The sequence below is a fragment of the Podarcis pityusensis genome (genome assembly GCF_964106645.2).
Source record: "Podarcis pityusensis genome assembly, chromosome: 15".
NCBI lineage: Eukaryota > Metazoa > Chordata > Lepidosauria > Squamata > Lacertidae > Podarcis > Podarcis pityusensis.
Window position 1 is genome coordinate 40,499,308 of NC_138040.1, and position 5,673 is coordinate 40,504,980.

At 41.1% G+C, this 5,673-nt stretch overlaps 1 long non-coding RNA gene across 1 annotated transcript; it reads right to left on the reverse strand.

Annotated features, from left to right (window-relative positions):
- Positions 1-2,576: 2,576 nt before the first annotated feature.
- On the reverse strand, positions 2,577-5,439 carry LOC308463922. Its single transcript, XR_013979827.1, has 3 exons — positions 5,071-5,439; positions 3,358-3,461; positions 2,577-3,107 (listed from the first exon to the last, which is right to left on the reverse strand). It is a non-coding gene; the product is annotated as an uncharacterized lncRNA (long non-coding RNA).
- Positions 5,440-5,673: the final 234 nt, after the last annotated feature.

Here is a 5,673-nt window from a genome sequence, read left to right on the forward strand (position 1 = left end):
ACATGATGAATATTCTTTGTCGCTTGTTATTTCTGGAGAGGTTTTTTGTACATTTCATGTATGTGTGCTCAGCGAAGGGGAGAGGAGAGGGGAAAACCACAGGAACCTTCATTTTAATTTGACAGACTCCCCAGGCCACCCCTGTTGCCCTTTAAAATGCAGTTATAGTCAGAGAGAAAAATGACTCCATGGAAGGTAAATGACATGGCAAGCCCTATAATTTCTCTCCCTCCAGGACCCACAGATACCTTTTTCTTTTCTTTTCTTTTTTTGGTCTGTGTTTAGATCTAGAGGATGCATTTCTAAAATGCTAGTGTGGCTAATTTTTTTTTGGGGGGGGGCATGTTCATGTTTTCTACCCAGTGCTGACTCTGTCTTATGTGGTAGAGGGGGAAAACAGCTGGAACTGTTAGCTGCACCCAGAAATGTAATAACTTTGTAAAGTCAAACTCAAATCTATAAGTCTGTGCATGCCTCATACCATGGGCAGTATGTTCTTTGCTTGTTTAAAAGGTAATTCTCTGACAGGTATAAATACAGTTATTCTGGTTTTGCTAGTTGTGGGGAACAATTATAAGAAAGCTATGCAGGACACTAAGTTCAGTCAGTATCTCATTAACCCACCCATCTGGTTCCTGAGTTGTCTTCAGGAAGTGTCCTGGAGCGTATATCTGAATGTTTCCTTTTAAAAATATTTGAGATTTGCAAGAACCTTAATTGAACCCAACCCAGAGTGAGACATATAACATGCAGTAAAGCAAGGCCCACAAGTTATTAAACTCAAATTTAACAAGATTTGTAGCAATTAAACACATGTGAACTTTTGCTATTCAACTACAGGAGCTGCCTTATTGGTAGAACAAACATATCCCAACACTGAGCATGGAGTAGTCTGATTCCTACCCTCTTCTCCATAGTTGCACCCATTCAGATGTTGAGGGGCATTTCTGAATCACTTCCTGAGGCACCACAGCTCTTTGTGGGTGAGATAAGTTGGTTCCAAACAGAACCTGAACTCCACAGCCTATGTCCCAGCTCTCAGTAGCAAATATTGGGAATGCCTCATCCCCTCCTAAAAGGTGAATTGGAGTCCTAGTTGGTGATGAGGTGAATTCTCTTTGCTCCTCATAAAATGGGGTGGGGGGAGTGGTAGGGTGATAATGAAACCCACAATTTCACTTACACTTGAACTCACCCCTAGCAATTAATTCATTTTCGTTTCCTCTCTAATCTCCCACCAGTCTTTCATAATAGAACTCAATGATGAAACTTGGACACACTGGCACCCAATTACTCCTCAGAGGAGCTGAAAGTGGCATCCAGCAGTTATTCCATTTTAACACCATATCAACCCTTTGAGGAAATTGAGGCCAATTGATGAGCCTCTCTTTTGGGATTCAGCATATACAAGCACACGAGCTCATCTGCCACCCCTGTCACCCCCTATAAGTTTAATTGTGAACAGGGAACCTCCTGTATTTTTGGAGACATGGGGTTCTAAACTGCGGCTATCCATCATGAATATCCATGAACAATGAATGAATACTACAGAACAGAGGTGGACATAAACTAGTTTGGGGGTTCACTAGTAGATCTCCAGGTCATTTGCAGTAAATCAGCAAGGGTTTCTAACTCCTAACAGGTTAATATTAGCAAAATAATTAATAAATTTGTTTCTCCCACCTAATTTATCATGCTGAAATCAAGAAAGTTTGGGGAAACAGGAGTAGAAGTGTAAGTGCATATGCATACAAACTCCTATTCTACTACTGAATACAAATTCCTGGGTTCAACATGGGCTCATTCTATGCCCCTTTTCCTGAGCCACTATTTTCTATACCAGGGTTGGGTTGGTGGACCCTTAATGAAAAAAAGAGCAATTTTTGGAAACCTAAAGTCTGAGTACTGCACCAAAAAATATCCATTTCATTTAACTTTGTTTTCAAATACTACTGCAGGAAACACAGCATTTCAGTTTTTTATTAAGAAATGACTACTCCTGTGAACTCAGCCATAATTCACCTTATTTCAGCAGCATGCACAGCATGTGTGCGCGCGCATATATATATTATTTAAAAAGTTGCTAATTTCTGGTTGAAATAGACATTTAACCTTTTCTCATAAGGTTAATCGGGCCTATTAGCATAAGTTAATTAGACTAATTAAGTTGGTTAGCATATTCTCCTTAGTCTTTGCCAAATCTGGGGAGTTAAACTCTGCAGTAAATCTATTGAGATCAATGATGATTTTATGCTATTGTTAATTTGCTCGTATTCTGGAGGGGTAATCTATTTGCAATCAGTCCTGCTCTAAATGGATCTGTCTACTCTCTGTTCCAAAAGGATGGGTTGACTTGATCATAAATATTGTAAGCAAGCATAGACTGTTCTCTGCTGATCTCAATAAGTGGATATGATTTGTAACACTTAATTGTCCTCGTTTTCCAAAGATGAGGTTACCTCTAATTTTTGCCTTGCAGCTTTGTCTATTTGATCAGGGAAATGCTGTGATCCCAGTATTAGTCACACGCCCATTTCTGATTTTAGGACGGATGACACCATGGGCGCAATGTCATAAGAATATAAGAAGAGCCTGCTGGATCAGATCAGTGGTCCATATAGTCCAGCATCACAGTTGGCCAACCAGATGCTTGTAAGAACAGAAGAGTCACTCTAGGCACTTGAAGACTTGAACTCTGTATCCAGAGATGTGAGAGCAGAGATGTCCATGCAAGCCCCATCCCCATGTCCCTGTGTGCATTGACCTGCAAGGTCAGACCATTCCTGTGTTGAGTGGGAAATGTCTGCAGGGGGCTTTTACTGATCTGAGCTTCAACATGAGTAGAATGCTCTACACAACAGATAAAACAGTCAATCGTGGAAGATGCCAGAGCGTACACAACTGAAGGCAGGCTATCTCCAGTCAGATAGGGTAGAATACTCTGCAGAGAGACAGAGAACAGGATGCATCACACTCATGCAGACAGAGGAACCACCCATTCGCTGTCCCTGTCTTATCTGAATTGAGCTTCATTATGCAGGTTTTCATTCGGTCCATTACCAAGGCCAGGCGCTGATCCAGCACATCCAGTGCCACAACTGCCTGAGCTGCAAAAGAAAAGTAGAATTGTGTATCATCAGCATACTGATGACTACACACTCCCATACTCCAGACGACCCCACTGAGTGGTTTGGTGTAGATGTTAAACCTCAGAGGTGGGTCAAATCTCACCTTAGAAAGCTGTGACAGCACTGAGGGAAGGGGAGTTAATTTTATTAAAACCTGTTTGTTGCTGTTATTTCTGTGGCGAGAAATTGATTCTGACTGTATGTTCTTATAACAGATCTGGATACTTGCCTCCCACTGCTGCTAGCCTGTTCTTTGAATTTTCTTCTCCCAGTGGAGAGGATTGGAGGCTCCTCGATGAAATAGGCTGGAAATTCACAGATGGCTTCACCCTGCTGGAAATCAGAAGGGGGACATTACTGAACATCAATCTGACCTCACTCCAGCATCCTTGATCCAATCTTGGCTCTTGCTCTTATAAAATGATGTCTGTTTGGCAAGGTATCACTGGAGAGAAAGCATATCAGTAGCTCTTTACACTAATAGGGACATAAAAAAAACTTGCTGGGATAATTGAATTCTTAGAGTGGCTTATATGTGTTTTTCAGGCTGTTTCTAGGTGACTGCATGATAGCTGAATTGTATATGATATGCATTCTGAAAATATAAATGTACATGTAACCCCCTCTTTTTTTTCCCCAGGAGCCATTTTGTGAAAGTTCTGTTAGCTATCTTTTGAGTGATGCAGTGGTTCCACCTTCAAATTTCAGTGATGAGGTTTGACTCAACACACAAGACTTGAAGATGAATCTTTACTTGCAAGATGGCAACTATTAAGAAGAAGTATCATGTATGCATATCAAGTCCAATACAATGCATTTTTCTTGCTTGAGCCCAAGAGAGGTTCTTTTTGCTTCCAAAACTCCTTCCTAGCAGTGCATCATAAGTTATCAGTCCATAGCTTATCTGTCCTCACAAACGCCTACAGACACAGCATCTACTTGAAGTTTCCACAATCGCACATTCTTGGTCAATGAAACAACATCAAGATAACCAGCCAACCTTCAATTTTCACCCCTCCTATCTAAGACACACACTCACTTTTAAAGGGAGTTAACAAATTAATAAGGCAACGATTCAGCATTTCTGAGACTGCAATTGGAGTCATCTGCATTGCAGCTGTTACATTGCATTAAATTAAATTACATTACATAGGTTTTCTAACACGTTTTGGGGGTGCCCGTCACAAAATGACTGTTGCAGGGGCATGGCATAACACAATATGGCTGTTGTATTTACAAGAGCAGCAAAAGAGGGAGGGACACAAAATGTGGGTGGCGGCCTCTGCATCAGCCACCATCATTCACAGAAAAATAACATGGAAGGCAATGTGGGTGTTTCAGCCCTAATGTGAAATATAATGTGGGTGTATTTAAACGCATGTGTTTTCAATGTAAGAGAGGCTGAGATAGTGCAAACAGAAACTGAGCAGAAATAGGAAGCCATCTGGGTTTTTGAGGGGGTGTTGCTGCCCCGACTAAACATTTGTCCCACCCAAAACAGAAAGAAAATAATAAAATAATATAATATTATAAAAAACCACCATTCAAGGTGCAGCAGATTAAGAACACTTAAAACATTTAAAACCATTTTCGCCACTTGCTGCTGAGAGCTGCTCAGAGTATGTGTGAGTGTAGGCCCCGCCCCCTAGGCCCGATGGAATTGGCTTGCAGGGAGGAGCAGTCTTCCCAAACACTCACAGGAGCAGCAGGGAAAGATGAGATATGATAAGATACCCTGAATCTTTTCTTAAAAAATAGTAACATAAGTAGGATACTACTTTATCTGAAGATGATATTAAAATCTCTCTCTCTCTCTCTCTCTCTCTCTCTCACACACACACACACACAAATATATGAATGAATGTTAAGAAGCACAGCCTCCTTTGGACATTATACATTAATTCTCTCCATCATCACAAATGAATAGAGGTGAATATACAACCTGTGATAAAAGAAAAGCATTTCTCCCTGCCGATCCAGCAAAATGGGGAAGCATTAACATGCTCAAGATCCATCACTTGACTTCAAAGCCTGGAAATATAGCCCGCCTTTTCATGTACTCAGCTGATAGCTCCCCCGCCTAATGAGAATCTCTGAGTCATGAGAACATTTCCAGATTTCAATCTTCTAGTAAAGCATCAATAAATCAGGGAGATGGGACAAACAAGCATCTTTATGAGACGGCCCTGAATCAGTCATTTAGCGCTCAAGAAACTCCATCTCCCATGCACCACTTCCAATAGATCAAATGTTTCTGTTTTACAACAGTAATCAAGAGAATTGGGGAAGCAGCTTCTTTGCAAGGAGACATGGAATTAGAAAATGAAAAAGAGGAGCTGGCAAGAGCAGTCTGCTTTCATCACACCCATTGGTGGCTGTTTAGCTTATTCACCATGAAGGCCAGAAAATAACCTGAAGACTCAAATTAGGCTTTCGGTGGGACCAGGAACTTAAACTGTATTGTATTTCAGCCACACACACATATCCCCCTCCCCCCGCGATGTAAATATATGCTTTGCAAGTGAGGCGTGAAAAACATGCAATA